The sequence below is a fragment of the Opisthocomus hoazin genome, chromosome Z, assembly GCF_030867145.1.
Source record: "Opisthocomus hoazin isolate bOpiHoa1 chromosome Z, bOpiHoa1.hap1, whole genome shotgun sequence".
NCBI lineage: Eukaryota > Metazoa > Chordata > Aves > Opisthocomiformes > Opisthocomidae > Opisthocomus > Opisthocomus hoazin.
In genome coordinates, this window is record NC_134454.1 from 2,303,655 (window position 1) to 2,321,070 (window position 17,416).

The following is a 17,416-nucleotide window of genomic DNA, read 5'->3' on the forward strand; positions in this document are numbered from 1 at the left end:
AGGCTTGACCACATACCTGCTTTGGCTATTCAGATGGTGGAATACATAGTTCAGTGGTTCATGTGCCTCCACCCATATGAATCCAGTATTCAGCTATTGTCTGTCATACATTTAATAAAGCTGGTCAAGCCATTTTAACCGGGACTTTCTGCATGTTTTGGGACATGCATGATTCCTTGTGGTATCTCTTGATTATTCTGTCCCAGTGAATGCTGAAACCTTGTCTGCACTGAGGCACAGCCATGTGCAGGAGGTGGAAAGTCTTCACTCTGATCATTAGACTAGCCTCAAGGTTTAAGAGTTCGCTTTGAATTTGGTGGGGCTGCAGGGACCCTGAAACCCTGTCCTTGTTTGTCAGCAGTGCTCTGGTTAGCTGTCTACTGTACAGAAGGTGAGGTGTCTACAGCTTCTGCCATCCCTTATGTGTGCTCTGGGCAGTTCCTTGGAGGGGTGAGAGTAGGAACTTCTGGCAGGAAAACATGCAGCTGTAGAGCACGAGCAAGGAGGAGAAACTGCTGAGAGCTTCCTTGCCTTCATTTTTCCACGTTTTCCATCATCCAGCCACTTTTCGCTATTTCCATCTGTGTGAGGTTCTGCCTTCTAACGAGCATTGCATGCTGATTCAGAGCAGCTAAGGCAAGCATCGCAAATGTCCTCCAGGGACCTTGTGCCTAGAGCTTTTACATTCTTAATTCTACCTTGAGAGCCAGATTTAATAAGAATCGTGTTACTTTACAGTGCTAAGGGACTTTTCAGGGTTAAGAGTGTATCAACTCCTTATACTCAGCACTAGCAGAAGACTTCTGTTGCACATTAGAAGACCTCTAATCCTGGTCCTTATCGGACTAAGGCTGACCTGCGGCAGCAGTGTGGACCATTGCTGTTTGACCAGCTGGGAAACAGTCTGCCCACCTTAAAAATCATGTTCTGCTGTGGGGAGCAAGAACCAACAGGGCAAACGCCAGGCAGTTACTAGCAAGCCTTCTGACTTGCAAATGGAATGGCTCATTACAAACATTGGGAGATTAATATTAAAGATAATCTCCCAAGCATGGAAAAGAATCCTGCGTAGCCTCAGGAGATGGACAGATAAATCCTTGGAGCCAGTATACACAGTTATGCCATCCGACCCTGGGGACACAGACCTTGTTTTTGAAAGCAACATGCTCTAGAGGAGAAAGTAAATGGAAAAACAATATAATCTTGCTTTCCTAACCCAGAATAGGAGCCTTGAATGTTCATGAAAACAATCTTTTATTGCAAAGGAAACATAAGTTGAGATTTTTCTGCTCCTCATAAAACTGAGGTTAACACAATTAAAAAACGGTCATAGTTTTCTTAAAATCTGTGAGTTAGCAAAGAAACAGAGTGCGCATTTCTATTCTTGTCTTCTCTGGTTATAATCAAATAGCCTCAGAAATGCTCTTAGAATTGCTCCTTTTTTTTGCAGTGGTAGACAACAAGAGGCAGTGTTTTACATAGCACATGAAGTTAACATCTAGATCATAAAACACAACGTTAACGCCTGCAGACCACAACCGTTCAGAATTCATTAGTTCTGACTAATTGAACTGCTTGTTACTTATTTTAATCTGATATCTACTCTAGAAGGGAAATTGTTGCGTTGAAATTGATTAAAGTCCCTTTTTTTTTTTGTCTTATATGAGTTTTATATTAGTGGTGGAAATGCCTGTTTTCCTCAAAATTAGGTCCTTTATTTGTAGCTTTCGTGGGGGAGAGGCAAATAAAGGCATGCTTAATTCCTTGTACTGGAATTCCTCTGTACTGTGAATAGTTCAGTATTTTATGAATTAGTTTTAAAATTAAATAAAGAAGATTTTAAACAAACGATACTTCTTGGATTTGGGAGGGTAGGTTTGAAAGTGAAATGTTTGCATGTCTACATTTCTATTGAAAAACTACAGCAAGCGGGAGAGGATAGTGGATCTTTAACCCCATGAAGTGTGACAAAGAAGAAGAGTGTCTTCTTGGCAAGACCCATTCTAGGTCAACACTGAAAATGTGGAAATCAGTGACAGTGGGTGTCATTGTCTCAGCTTGATTATTAGCAGCTCTAGGATTTGTCCTGGGGTGACTGTTTGCATTTGTACTGGCAGGGTACCATCGGCAGTGACCGCTCTGCTTCTTCTCAAGGTCAAATCCTGATGCAGTGGCTCTCGGGCAACATTTCTTAACATTGGATTTCACTGTCTAGAATTTATATTTCGTATTTACAGGCATGAAAATCTGCTCTTAACTGACTTGTGTTGTGAACAAAGATGATATATTTAGTTTGCAGTTGGAGAAACCAAATCTCTGTATCTCCCACGAAGACCTGGAACACAGCTATATTTATTCCATTCAATGTGAGGCTGGGGGGCGTGCAGTCCCCGCAAAGACAGTAGAATGCAATGACTGACACGTCAGCTTTAGAAAGACTTAGCCTGATGGTAGCTGTTTCTATCGACAGGCTCAGCCGTCCACCTGCCATCCTGCGTGTTGCCATACGCTAGGTCTCAGACATGACACCTTGGCAGCTGTCCCTGCTGCAAAGGAGAACGGAGGATGCCTCAGCTCAGGGGAAGATGAAGGGCAGCCCTTGAGCTATAATGCACGAGAGCTTCGTGCTCTTGCCTGCCCACCTGCCGTGCTGCACAGTGTCCCAGCACCCATGCACATAACGTTCTCCTGCCCTTGGCTTTCCACGACAGAAACCGGAGGGTATCTGAAACCATCGCTCTTGTTTCTGGCTAGGACTTTATTAACGCGGAGTTCGCCATCCTCTACCCAGCTATGTCCCTCCGGGACATATTTGCATACAGCAGAGACAGAGCAGCTTTTTCTCCTGTCACCTCCTTTGCCCAGAGTCTCACTTCCCCCTTCTCCTGCAGCTGCAGTGACCGCCTTGGGTGATGCCCAGATGACAACTTGGATCTTCTGCCTCTCCCAGTCCTTTAGGGTGTTTATCTTGGCTCTATTTTCATGTTGTAGCGATCATCGTCTCCCAGAGGACAATTGCTGGCATCCAGATTGCAGGTCTAGGTGGGACAGGCACAAAACATTGCAGTGCCCGTGCTTCGGGTGTCTTGAGGGTGGAGATTCTGAAGCAGAACTATTTGCACATGATCAACCCCCCCCTTTATGTCTTGAGTTTGTGCAGTCACACGGATCATGCAAGTTCCAGCTATGTTCTGGAAGATAAATGGCTCTTTGTCTGGACACCCAGGGCATGCATATGACTAGCACGTTAGGAAAGAGCTTTGGAGACTGGCCTGGCACAAGCTGCAAGAGGGAGAGCACACGGGAAGCTCCAGGGCTGGGCTCTTCAGGCCCAACAGACAAGGAAAAGAAGGCAGGCTAGCTTGCAGGTGTCCGCGGATCTTTCCAGGTCTCAGCTTTAGCAAGTATCAGCAGGACCAACAGGAGCCCTCACTGAACTGCAAGATGTGGACCACCTCAGCCCATGGTAGCCCAGCCCACAGCCCAGGACCAGCAAAATCTGCTCTGGCATGCCTGAAAGCAGGACTTGGGCAGTTCATGGGAGTGGAGCTTCCATATCTTTGCTCAGCCAGATTATATATTCAACCAAGTTTGTTTAAAGCCTTGTGATACAAGGCTCACCCCTGGCTGTTTGACCAATTTTCCAATTTTTCTCTGAGGCCATAAAAATAGCTCTGATGCTGAAAGGTTGTTACAGGTGTGTTTTTGTTTCTGGATCGATCTCTAACTGGTTTCCAGGGATGCTGCAAGGCCTGTCTGGCTTCTACTTGTGTCTCAGGCTGTCAAGTTTGAGGCAGAAAGTCTGTCTGCAACCACAGTTCCCTGCTTCACTTTTCTCCCTTCTTTTGGCTTTGTACAGGACAACCTGCCAGGGTTGCCCCCTGTGACAGCACTTTCTCGCTTTTTCTTCGGTGCTCACCTGCTTTTTGCTGAGCTGAAGGGCTATCGAGAAGGTATGGAGGCTCTGGGATGCGTGCTGGGCAGCTGGTGTGTGCACAGTGGAAGCCAGAGATGGGCAGCATGCGTGTTGCAAGGGGCGGTGGAGGTGGATGGTGAGTCAGAGCCTGCTCCTTGCCTGCTGTAGTTATCACCTGTGGAAAGAACGCGACTGGTCTGAGGCCTCTAGCTCAGCTAATTCAGACTTCTTCCAGAGCTTCTTCCAGAGAGAATATTTTTCTCAAGCTCCAAAAAACTTCAGATTTTGCCTTATTCAGGCAAGAATTCCAGTCTATCAGTGTTGTTAGTTTGTATAAAAATGATGACAATCACTAATAATACAAAGCAGCAGTTTACTGTGACGTTGCTTTGGTAGGTAATAGAAAAGTGAAAGTTTTTCTATGCGTCAAGAAGCTGGAAAGATACACCAAAAATATATGTACTGCTAATGTCTGATTAAATGTCTCTTGCTCTTGATATGACTGTAATCTTCACCGTTCGATAAGACAGCGCGCTGTCTTTACATATGACTAGTATGGTCCGGAATGCCTGACCTTGGTTGAAAACAAACATGTTTCTCAAAGTTAAAGGAAGAGGAAAGGAAATGCTATAGATAACATACTAAGTTCCCTTTTTTTATGTTTGTGATTGTGACTCTTTTTATTTTTTTCTTTCATACGTAAGTACATCATTGCTGAAGTAAGCACCGAACACTCCTGCATTTGATCCTATGCAAATACAGGGTCTTTAACAGGATCTACAGATCAAGGGTACATTTTTGCTTGGAGATAATATAATAATATTTGTTTGGGCTTTGTGATTGAATAGGAAGGGAGAGGTTATCTATGTACATGCATTTGACTGAAAGTGAATGCTTTTTCCCATAGAAAGCAGCCTGAATATTCAATCATTAGTTGGCCGCCCTAGTATGTCGGTAGGGCACTGCTCTCCTGCTCTTCTCTGTGCAAATGCTCCTCCTTAAGGACTTTACTGATACAGAGTGCCCGCTGAAGATGAAGATCACCAACTTGCTGTGCCCAAGGAAAGCCACTGAAAGCAACGAACGGCTGTTAAAATGGGACGTAGTGGTCTTTCCAGGAATACAGATGCTTTTACCACTTCTTTGCAATCTCAGTAGTGTTTGGGATAGGTTTGTGTGGAGCATACCATGAACATTAGCACGTCATGAATGCTAGGAGATGCATGATTAAGGGTTTAAATCGACATTAGTTTGACATCACAGAATCACAGCATCACAGAATGTTGGGGGTTGGAAGGGACCTCTGTGGGTCACCCAGCCCAACCCCCTGCCGAAGCAGGGTCACCCAGAGCAGGCTGTACAGGACCTTGTCCAGGCGGGTCTTGAATATCTCCAGAGAAGGAGACTGCACAACCTCTCTGGGCAGCCTGGGCCAGGGCTCCGTCACCCTCAGAGGGAAGAAGTTCTTCCTCATCTTCAGCTGGAACTTCCTCTTCTTCAGTTTGTGCCCGTTGCCCCTTGTCCTGTCGCTGGGCGCCACTGGAAAGAGTCTGGCCCCATCCTCCTGACGTCCACCCTGCAGATACTTATAGGCATTTATGAGGTCCCCTCACAGTCTTCTTTTCTCCAGGCTGAACTCGCCCAGCTCCCTCAGCCTTTCCTCATAGGACAGATGCTCCAGTCCCCTCATCCTCCTTGCAGCCCTCCACTGGACTCTCTCCAGTAGCTCCTCATCTTTCTTGAAGTGGGGACCCCAGAACTGGACACAGGACTCCAGATGGGGCCTCACTAGGACAGAGTAGAGGGGGAGGAGAACCTCCCTCGACCTACTGGCCACGCTGCTCTTAATGCACCCCAGGAGACCATTGGTAGCCAGGGCACACTGCTGGCTCATGCTCAACTTGTCGTCCACCAGGACACCCAGGTCCCTCTCGTGCCACTGATGACAACCCTCTGAGTTCTGCCATTCAGCCAGTTCTCAATCCACCTCACTGACCACTCATCCAGCCCACCCTTCCTGAGCTTCCCCAGGAGGATGTTATGGGAGACAGTGTGAAAAGCCCTGCTGAAGTCTAGGTAGACAACATCCACGGCTCTCCCCTCATCTACCCAGCCAGTCATGCCATCGTAGAAAGCTATCATATTGGTCAGGCATGATTTCCCCTTGGTGAATCCATGCTGACTACTCCTGATAACCTTCTTTTCCTCCACTTGCTTCATGATGATCTCCAGGATAAGCTGCTCCATCACCTTTCCCGGGATGGAGGTGAGGCTGACCGGCCTGTAGTTCCCTGGGTCCTCCTTCTTGCCCTTTTTGAAGACTGGAGTGACATTGGCCTTTCTCCAGTCCTCGGGCACCTCTCCTGTCCTCCAGGACCTCTCAAAGGTGATGGAGAGTGGCTCAGCAATGACATCCACCAGCTCCCTCAGCACTCGTGGGTGCATTCCATCGGGGCCCATGGATTTGTGGACATCCAGATTGCTTAAGCGATCCCTCACACAGTCCTTCTTGACCAAGGAAAAGTCATCCTCTCTGTGGGCTTCCTCTCTTACCTCCGGGGCCTGGGATTCCTGAGGGCCTGCCTTGGCACTGAAGACTGAAGCAAAGAAGGCATTCAATTACTCTGCCATGAATCAAAGTGATTGAGACCTCTTTTTTACCCCTCGGCTAAAATATTAATAATGTCACCTGATGAATTTTCAAATTGAAAGAAACTATCCAACATCTGCTATTTCCACACTGAAAGAAAAGTAATGAAACTTATTACCTGCCTCAATTAGGCTTTCCAAGACACCCATCAGTCTAGTAATTAAGTGATTCCTTGTTTCTCAGACTGCACCAGCCACTGCCAAATAAAATACAACCATTTAATCATGTTAAATTAGAGCTATAATAATATTAGTCATTGCCTAATAGCCTTTTTTAAGCCACTAAGAAAAAGTCTTGCCAAGAAGACTGTTACCCTTCCACAGTATAAATCAATAAATCATAATTGTACTGTGTACCTTGACCTCCTTTCTACCACAGTGTGGAAAACAAACAGCAGGAAGCCAGAGACTGGTTAAATAATTTAAAACAATTTGTAAACTATAATTCAAGAGACTGGTTAGGCCTATTAATTAGTAAGTCATTCACAATCTCAAAAATACTCAAATGCACTCTATTTCAGTAAAATATACTAAGCGGAGCAATCTGATAATGTCGCTGCTACTACCAGGGTTGTAAAAGGCTGTTCTTTTTCGACTGTTTCTGTTAATGTTTGAACGTAAGACAGTGAACACACACTAGGAAGTAATTAATCAATTGCAACCATTCCACCAAAACTAGATGTGTCATAAATTATGGCTAGCCAGAAGACCTTTATATTTAACCACTAATTACTGATATTTTCATCAATATGCCCAAACTCATGTTTCTGCAGCCACTGCAGACATGAGTTGGAGATTTTATCCTTCTTCTTTGCTCTAAATTAGCTGCTTTCTGGCAGTGCTGCTTCACCACTTTACCCCGATTTTATTCACAGTCAGTGGTGGAAAATTGCCAGCTCTGGACTCCTAAAGCTGCATCTGTGCTGTGGGTATTTACAACAGGGCAGGGCACGTTCTCCAGAATAACAGTCCTGGTCGGGTTAGAAAGGATTTAGAAAGGGCTGGGATTTAGAAGGAATTTTTATGTAATCCTCAAAACACTGGCTGAACCCTTTGGGCTTCCTTCCCCCTCTGCTGGAATGGCCTATGTATCATTTCTTCTTAGGTGCTTTAAAGTGCTCCCTGGGGTACCTCAGGAGCCGGACTTGCGTGTCACACCAAAAAGTAAAGCGGACTTCCAAATCGTAGAATCATAGAATGACTTAAGCTGGAAAAGACCTTTAAGATCATAGAGTCCAGCCATAAACCTAACACTGCCAAGTCCCACTAAACCAATGTCACTAAATGCCACATCTACTTGTCTTTGAAATACCTCCAGGGATGGTGACTCCACCACTGCCCTGAGCAGCCTGTTCTAATGCTCAAACACTCTTTCAGTAAAGTCATTTTTACTGATTTCCAATCTAAACCTCCCCTGATGCATCCTGAGGCCATTTCCCCTTGTCCCATCACTTGCTACTTGGGAGAAGAGACTGAGCCCCACCTCACTACAATGACCTTTCAGGTAGCTGTGGAGAACGATAAGGTCTTCCCTCAGCCTCCTCTGCTCCAGACTAAACAACCCCCGTTCCATCAGCCGCTGCTCATAAGACTTGTGCTCCAGACCCCTCCCCAGCCTCGTTGCCCTTCTCTGGACACGCTCCAGCACCTCAGTGTCCTTCTTGTACAGGTTGTATGGAGGGGCCCAAAGCTGAACACAGTATTTGAGGTGCAGCCTCACCAGTGCTGAGTACAAAGGGATGATCATCTAACGATGCTAAGCACCTTAATTAACATGAGAGCTAAACCTCGAATGGTAAGGAGTCAGATTATCCAGGGCTGGCAGCCGGGTGATATGTCTCCCACCCTTGAGAAGTCATCCTTGAGGAAGGCCATGTTACTAAGCAAGGCCATAACAGAAATGAGCAGGGCAGTCTAAGCCTTGGTCATGTGTGAACAAGCTTCAGCGTTTCTCAACTGCAGCAGAAAAGCTGACGCAGTGACTGAGATGTGGTTGGACTGTGTTTGTGTAAGCAACACGGCTGGTGCCGGATGAAGACTAGCACGCCAGCCCCGGGAAACTCCATCCAAGTCGAGAGTGAAGCACTTAAAAAGAGGAAGTGCGTAAAAGAAAAATATAAATACGTTCCAAGAATGCTTATACTGTTTAGAGATTTCAAGGGGAAAAAACAAAAAAAAACAAATTCAAACCACAGGGAAGAATAAAAACAATATTCCTGCAAAAATTTGTTTCAGAGCATTGTTTATTGAGTGCTTCCTTACTGTTATAATTATCAACATGATATGCAGCAGTTATATATAAAGAATCACAGAATCACAGAATCACAGAATCACGGAATGGAAGGGGTTGGAAGGGACCTCTGTGGGTCATCTAGTCCAACCCCCCTGCCGAAGCAGGGTCACCTACAGCAGGCTGCACAGGACCTTGTCCAGGCAGGTATTGAATATCTCCAGAGAAGGAGACTCCACAGCCTCCCTGGGCAGCCTGGGCCAGGGCTCCGTCACCCTCAGAGGGAAGAAGTTCTTCCTCATGTTCAGCTGGAACTTCCTCTGCTTCAGTTTGTGCCCGTTGCCCCTTGTCCTGTTTCTGGGTACTACTGAAAAGAGTTTAGCCCCATCCTCCTGACCTCCACCCTGCAGATATTTAGGGGCATTTCTAAGGTCTTCTCTCAGCCTTCTCGTCTCCAGGCTGAACAAGCCCAGCTCCCTCAGCCTCTCCTCATAGGAGAGATGCTCCAGTCCCCTCCTCATCCTCGTAGCCCTCTGCTGGACTCTCTCCAGTAGCTCCTCATCTTTCTTGAACTGGGGAGCCCAGCACTGGACACAGTACTGCAGATAGGGCCTCCCCAGGGCAGAGCAGAGGGGAAGGAGAACCTCCCTCGTCCTGCTGGCCACACTCCTCCTAATTCACCCCAGGATCCCATTGGCCTTCAGGGCACACTGCTGGCTCATGGTCAACCTGTCGTCCACCAGCACTCCCAGGTCTCTCTTCGTAGAGCTAAATAAGGAGGACTAAGTAATGACTTAGTCCTCAGTAAAGCAGTAAAATAGTCTGATCTTTTAGGAAGGAATAGTCTGAAGGGAAATGATTGGCTAGATTGCTACTACTTAAAAACAATTTTATTAATATTTATACAGTTTAGTGAATATTTGTATTCTTTGCTTTTTTCCAGATGTCTCCCTGGGTCAAGACAGGCTTATATCTTCCATTGTTCTTTATTGTGTCACTGTTCATGTGCCCACTAGTAGCAGCAGGATATGTTCTGCTTCTCTGATGATAATTTCCTTCTCTAATGTATTCAGTCCCTCTTAGAGAAACACATGGGGTGGGCAGAAAGGAGCTTTCAATTTCATATTAGCAACCCAAATGGTTCAGTCAGCTCTTGCTAATCGTCTCAAAATTCCCCAACATCTAGAAAAAACATCTGTCTATGAATCCTTAGTTAGACCTTACCTGACTTTGGTGTCAGAGAAGGTGCCCATGAGCGTGGTTTCCATCTGCTTTTCACACTGGCACTAGAAATGCTGTCAGCTGACACAATGGAAATGGAGGGGTCATTGCAACTACGGGCTGCTCATTACTTTTTAAATTTCAGAAGGCTGTGGTCAGGAGCCTGAGCAAACTCGCACCGTACAGCAAAGCTCTCAAAGCACAGGCACAAAGGAAAGAGCAAAAGTACAGTTTACCTAGGGAGTTTCAGAAACGGGGCTTGTGCAAACTACATGTTAGACAGACGCCACCAAAGTGTGGGCATTCAACAGGAACCTTCCTTAGTCCTCCAAGGGAAAAATGGGCGCTGGTCTTCATCGTGACGTGGCACAAGCCCAGATCCCTCCCTGCAAAGAGCCGAGTCCACCTCAGGAGAACTCCTGGTGTAGTTGTGTCCTGGAGCGTGGATGTCTGTGGAAACACCTCGGTTAATGTCTGTGCTGGTGAGCGAAAGCTGCAAGGGTGAAATGACCCATCAGTATGGCCACAGGATGCTTCATAGCTCAACGTTGGCTCTGACCCAGACCCCTTAGAGAAGTGGGAAGTGAAGCTTTGGGGGTCCCAAATATTAAAGCAGGTTAATAAAAATCAAAACATGCATGTGTGTGTGTGTGTATAGCAAAAATCTTTGATGCTAAATCGTGCTGATTAATGTTAGCAGATGATATAAAATCTTTTCATTAAAATTTAAAATTGGAGAGTAAGAAGGAGACCTCTCCTTGCCTCTGTAGACATAAATAAGGCTGTCTCCAAGGGGCTGAAGATACCGTGTGCAGCTCCATCCCAGTGTATTTTATTTTTTTGGTTATACTTGGAATTTAGAAGGATTCTGCTTTGGGAATTTGCAGTAAATAGGACATGTCTGTGTATTTATGTAAGAAGGGGGCTGTTGGAGGTGTATGGCCTGAAGAAGTGTCTTTTCAAGCTCAAAAGCAATAGAACGTGAGTCTGAAGCACAATATTCACAGAAGAAATGAAGCTGAAAACACACTTGTATCCAGCTTTCATCCTCTTTGCACAGAGACCACACTGAATCAGAATTTTTTATTTTGCTTCTAACAGGACGTATTTTCCTCATTTTTCCAGCATCAGGTTGGACGGCAAGAATCCAGGATTTAAAAAAAAAACAAAAGACCCCCACTTCAGGTGAAGAAACTCTTTTTTTTTCTTCAGGTACATGGCATACTTATTTTTCCTTTAGAAAAAAGTATCAATTGCCTTCTATTCTTAATGATTTCGTCAGTTAGCCATGGCGGGAAAGAACATTTCCCCACTGCTGAAGGTGTCATGTGAGGAATAAAATTCAGTTTTCCTAGGGCTGGAAATGGAAACGCGGCTGTTGTCTGGGAGCTTAAGTTATCTCTGATACTGGAGGAAGATATCTGGATATCTGAAGAATCCAACGAGGCTTAATGAACAAATTAAAAAAGAATTTGTAAGAAAGCTGAAAATTCAGCTAATAGAAAATGTTGCTTCTTAACAATTTAACCTCCTGTTATGAGTATCATGCAGAAAATTTTTTGTTTAGCCTTGTGGTAGATTTGATCTAAAAGAAGGGTAGCAGGAGGATTCTGTTTTTACTTGTCTTTGGTTTATTTGGTTCTTGCTTTCACTTTTACTGAGAAAATTTCGGCTACCTAGAATTGTTCCTCTGAGGATTTTTTGCTTGGCTTTTCCCCCAGCACTGTCCCACACTTTGTGTTTACATAAACATATTAATGGATATTAAATGAGTATACAATGATGCTGCTTGTCTCAGCGTTGGACTGTACGCTGTGGCATGGTGCATGATGTAGGATTTAACCATGAGCTAATTCTTCTTGGAGTCTGATACCTGTGTAGGAACACCTGTATAATCTGGGGTGTGTGTGTACGTATGTGTATGTGTGTATGTGTATATATATATATATATATATATATATATATATATATATATATATATAAATGACGTTGCTTCCCAGCTTTGGCAAATGTGTTGGGCATATACTGCTTACTCATTCATCATATTCTGCATGTTTTTCTTGTGTGTTTTTAGGTGAAAATATTGTATCAGTTTTAAAGAAATTAATCAAGCAGTAGGAATAACATTCGCAGTCTAGCTGAAATATCAGTGTGTAGGTTTTCTGAGCTTAATTTTTTTTTTTTAAGAATAATAGTTATGAAGAAATCTTCCAAGAATTGTTTTTGTTATTGCAGGAATTTAGCTCACTGCCCAATAGGAAATAATCATTCAGTCAAGCATAAGGCCATTGAACAAGCAAAGTAAATAAGCTTCTCATGAGTCAGTGTATCTCTCTAATTTTTTTTTTTGCACATCAGATGTAAAACTCATAGTTGTATTGAACAGTGAATTTGTGAACAGCTAAGGTTAACTGCAGATGCAGATGTAAAAAGCTGGAGTTGAAGACTTCATAATTGGAAGACGATTAAGTAGGGATTCTTTATTTTGGCATCAGGCACATGGGGGATCTCTCCTCCAAACGTGTGCACCAAACACCTTGTCATTTCAGGTTAAATACAATCACAATATACATATTCATTATATTTCTGAGAAATGCTTAGCATATTCATGACTTTTCCAATAACTAATTAATGTATGTTAATGTCTTTCATGCATGTCTGTTAGCATCCTCGGGTGGTCTTTGGGGGTCCTAAGGCTTATACTCCTCATCACAGTGTCCGCTGGTTGACCTTTGTTTCTGCGCAGACTCAGTTCTAAGATCATGTATACCATGTCCTTCCAGGTTGTTTTGCTCTGGTCTTGTTGCCCTCGTGGTGCCTCTTTATCTCTGTAGCTTGGTGCATCTGCCCTCCCAAGGCTGAGCTGTCTGGGGTAGAATTATTTAGGAATCTCTCTGTCTCAGAGCTTTCCTGTCTTCTCAAAACAGCAAGTCAAGTTTGTCAAAGTAGCATTGTTTAGGAGCCTCTTTATCTTAGAGCTTTCCTGTCTTCTCAAAACATCAAGGATCTACTTTAGTTTAATTACAATCACTCTGGTAAGTGGAAATTTTACAAGTCTTACTTGAAGGTGGGTAGTCTAGAATTACAGATAAATTTCACACTAGAGCTGGCCGAATGATAGCAAATTTGATTCATTAGGCTTTAAATGGCCGAAAGGGACCTTCATTTTGCTACCGCATGCACAGAGCACATTGGTTGTTGGTCTGTAATCAGGCTCCTATATATTGTCTTTTGCACAAACTGAAAGGTTTATCACTTGCAAAAAGCAAATAATGTGCTAGTATCAGAGTGTTTATAAATTTAAAATTAATTAATGTTTTATTTGACAGTTGCACTCCCACAATGAACAAGTCAAAGTAAAGTGTTAATGAGCAATGTTTAGGTCAAAATATGTTTGCAGTTGGTGAGCACATATGAATAATGTGAATAACACACACCTATGTAGATAGAAAGGTCAGTTAATGATCAACTTCCAACCAAGTGGACCTCTGCTCACACTGGCTGTTAGGCCAGTGAACACTTCAACTACCCTGTCATATACTAGGAAAACTGCTTATTCCAGAACAAAAAATTACTACCTAACAACCAAACATCTACATTTAATAGATTCTTATGTTGTGAAGTCAAAGTTTCATTTTTTTGCATCAGACTCTTGCTCAGTTTTGAAAACTTGCTAGTTATCACAGACAACTTGTCAGAAGCAGTTTCGGTTTATAGCATAAGCAAATGCCTCATAAATTGTGAAGAAGTTTTGGGATCCAGTATTCCAGGGCATTCAGTATTAGTACTGCTGAAGGGCTGTAACGATTTAGTGTACTATGGAAGAGCAAGATGAGCAGACAACTTTCTTCTCCTTAGGCTACATGAACAAAATTTGTGATGGAGTTCAGAGGGAAGGGTGGGAAAAGAGTTTGGAAAGTGTATTATAGAGTATCTGAAAAGTATATGAAAGAAGAGCTATAAGGCAGTACTGTTCTCAGGAAATGCCTGTGGTGGCAAAACCAATTTGTAGTAGGTTAGCCCTCCACCAAAAAGAATTGGGAAAATTCAGAGCCCACAGGCAGCCTGAGAAGTTAAAAAAAAAACAGAGGAAGAAGTTTGCTTTGTAAGCGTTCGGCCAGATGCTTTGGGCTTGTCCGGATGGCCCCGCACTGGTAGAAGTAGTATTGACCTGGCATTACGTAGCTCTTCTTGGCCTTTCTCCCTACCAGCCCTGACTTTGCTACAGAGAAAATTTACACCCTTGTGTGTGTATACCTGACCCCTTTCTGTTGTTTCTGCTAGGTGTTGAAGAGCACACCATGTGCAGAGTGATTGTGTAAGGCAGGCACTAGGAAGAGTCCTGGTGTGTGACGAGGTTAAACACAATATGCCTAATGAGTTTGCAGGTGAAGCAGTTTGTAATTCAGCTGTAGTTTATTTTCTTTCAAAATCTCATGCTCATTTTTGACACCAGGGCTGAGGAGCCTAGCACTCCATGACTACAGCATCTTATTTTAAACTCCTATTAGTTTTGAGGACTAATGCTTTCTGTTGTTTCAAAGCAATCTTGAAGATCTGTCTAATGCAACTCTCCTAGCTGTTTCCAAACCATTCCATGTGAAATAGATTATGTGTTCCTCACACACTTGCGCAACGCCACCTTGGAATAAATCTGTGAGGGATATTGTGTGAGGGAACGTCTCCGACAGCAGCATCTACACAGCCAAACTACTGCACTTCAGCACAGTCTGGAAGGATTTTCCAGGGTGCTCAGTGATCTGTAGACTCTCAGTAGCATTCAGTGCTGCGTTGATGTCTCTTGGCATCTGGAGGTGTCTGCTCTGTGGTAACGCAGTCGTAATGTCATGCAAGAGTGCCTGAAGTATGCTAATATTTCTTGCCAAGCCATTAGGGCTGTTCCAAGGTCCTGCTAAGAGCTGGTGGCGATGCCCTCGGCGCAGCATGAGCCCTTGCACTTTTATCGTTGCTTTTTGTCTCTTTCAGCAGGGAAGGATGAACCTGAAAAAGTTTGACCTCTGCTTGGTCAAAGCTCACTGTGGCTGAACACAAACTCCTCCTGCTGACCCTTTCCTCCTACTTGGACTCCAGGTTTGAACCAGTGATCGCACAGTATCATGTTTTTAACTGTCGGCCTTTACATTTGCCATCCTGATGAAGGAAGACTTCACGTTTGTCAGCATCAACCTTAGAGAGGCAGCTGAAATTATCTGACTGAACCATGTACCCTCTCTGCGCCTGAAGCAAAGATATGGTCATTCTAATATTTTTTTTTTTTCCCAAAAAAAAACCTGTACTCCAGGAATTCAGCCATCCTCTGAGACAGCCTTCTCCTACCTCCTGTGGCTGGGCTTCCACCAAAGGGAGCACAGCTATGCCCTGATGCTGCTGCAGAGAAGCTGCCAGTGAGGTATTTGCTCTCTGAAGCATCCCCTCGGCTGTGCCAGTCACAAGGGAAAGCTGTCAGGATAATTCCTGATGGGATCAGAGCCCTGCCAGCCGCTCACCATTGCAGAGATTCGGTCTGTGCGGGATGAGATGAAACAGAAGAGTGATGTGCAGCAACGTGGGCTTAAGATTTGCGGTGACGTGAAGTTGTTTTTTTTTTTTATGCTTACAAATATCTAAAGGGTGGGTGTCAGGAGGATGGGGCCAAGCTCTTTTCAGTGGTGCCCAGTGACAGGACAAGGGGCAATGGGCACAAACTGAGGCACAGGAAGTTCCATCTGAAGATGAGGAAGAACTTCTTCCCTCTGAGTGTGACGGAGCACTGGAACAGGCTGCCCAGGGAGGTTGTGGAGTCTCCTTCTCTGGAGATATTCAAGACCCGCCTGGACAAGGTCCTGTGCAGCCTGCTGTGGGTGACCCTGCTTCAGCAGGAGGGTTGGACTAGATGACTCACAGAGGTCCCTTCCAGCCCCTACTATTCCGTGATTCTGTGATTCTGTGATTCTGTTTTGCAAAAAGCTGTGCCTGGGAGCGTGGTGCCGTGCCCGCCTCTTGGCAGGGTGGAAGCCAAAGAAGAAACAGCGGCACGGCAGCGTCCTCCAAGGCAAAGCTGTGTCGTCTGTGTGACAAATGCAGGAGGAGGACGGCTAGCACAGTGCTAGCGGGTTGCATTTTGAATTGCACCTCCCGGGAGGCAGAGAAGCTGGTATTCTGCATAGCCAAATCTCTGAGACTGAGGGTACGATTTTGCATGCAGAGTTAACACTTTTCTTGAGGGTGGAGGTGGGGAGATGGGGAAATTCCTTAGAAAATACGCACCTATAACTTTTTGTTGTTGTTGTTAAAGCCGGAGAAAACAACCTTTTTCAGTGCTTTGTCAGTTCGCTGAAGAGTGTGTATTTGTTGAAATCCCCATTACCTTGTCACTTCTCGATGAGCTCGCAATGGCACAATTGCCCTCTTGTTTCTTTGCATCAATTGCCTGTGCCAAATTGGTTTCTACTGTGATATAGATAACCTATATAAAGCCTTCACAGGACACCAAAACAAGTTTCCATGTTAAATACATACTATGATTCTGGCTTCCATTATGCCATAGGCAGAGGGAGTCGAGTAGGCAGAGCGCTTGTGCACAAGCCACACCTTTTAGGGCTTTCTGTTTGTCTTCAGAGAAACCTCCAGTCCCATTCCTTAGCAGGTAGAAATGATGAGTAACGCACAGCTTTTTTCCACACACCAGCATCGTTGCTGCATACCAGTGCAATGCTTCGGCCAAACAAACAGCCTGTCCTTTCTCCATATCCCTTTTATTGTGTATTGACATCAAAACAAAACTTGTTTTCAACAGAAGGACACGATCTTACATCCTTCTGCATCTTCCTCTATTTTCCACATTTTTTTCCCAGACAGTGAGGGAGGGTTGTTTTTGCAATTTCTACCCCAGAACGGCCTTCACTGATATGGGTAGACACTACCATGATGGAGATCAGCACAGACCAAGGCTTACAGGGTTTAGTCATGAGCATGGGTTTTAAATAGGTAGGTGACCGATACATCCTAATTTTTCTCACCCCAAATAGGACTGTGTTAATTAATTGAAATCAGATTTTATAGCAGGCTAGAACCATGATAAACACATTTATGTTTTGATTTAGGGCTAGATTCTGCTATTGAATCCCACACTTTAACAGAAATGTCATATGAAAATCCAGCTCCCAGATTTGCTCTTCTGTAGCCAACTTTTTGAAACAAGCCTCAAATCCCTTTTAACTTTTTGAGAATAAAAAGACTAAAAGGGAACAATTTTCTTTCAGAAACACAAAACAGCAGGAGCTAAATTTTGTTCTCAGTTATTATGGTGTTCTGCTTAAATAACAGTGAAGTTGTTTTGCATTTTTCCCGACTTGGAGAGTAAAATCTGTCCCCAGGAGCTTGGAAAATGCCTATTTTTT